The sequence below is a fragment of the Penaeus monodon genome, chromosome 24 (assembly GCF_015228065.2).
Source record: "Penaeus monodon isolate SGIC_2016 chromosome 24, NSTDA_Pmon_1, whole genome shotgun sequence".
Classification (NCBI taxonomy): Eukaryota; Metazoa; Arthropoda; class Malacostraca; order Decapoda; family Penaeidae; genus Penaeus; species Penaeus monodon.
The window spans coordinates 17,837,658-17,837,927 of record NC_051409.1 but is presented as its reverse complement, the minus strand read 5'-3'; the positions used below and the strand labels follow the sequence as shown (position 1 = coordinate 17,837,927).

The 270-nt window shown below is 35.9% G+C and overlaps 1 protein-coding gene across 1 annotated transcript in view; it reads left to right on the top strand.

Moving 5' to 3' along the window:
* LOC119588878 (collagen alpha-1(XI) chain-like) overlaps window positions 1-270 on the top strand; it is a gene marked incomplete in the record, with an annotated part of 48,456 nt that overhangs the window by 40,866 nt on the left and 7,320 nt on the right.

Genomic DNA, 270 nt, shown 5'->3' with positions numbered 1-270 from the left:
CCTCCAACTCCCGAAATTCCGAAGCTATACAGTTTTACTTTCTTGTGGAAAAGGAGAAGTGTTTCGGAAAGTACTCTTTTGCAGAACATGTAATTGGATTCCAACTACTGACATCTAAATTTTTTTATTTCAGACCAGCGGTAATCTTTGTAAAAATAAAGGAAAAATAATTCTGAAGCACAAGTATCGCGATATACTCCAGAGTAGATACTTTTTGAGAATTGTCCTTCCACGTTAGTAGGCATAGGTAGAATGATAATTGGACTTTGG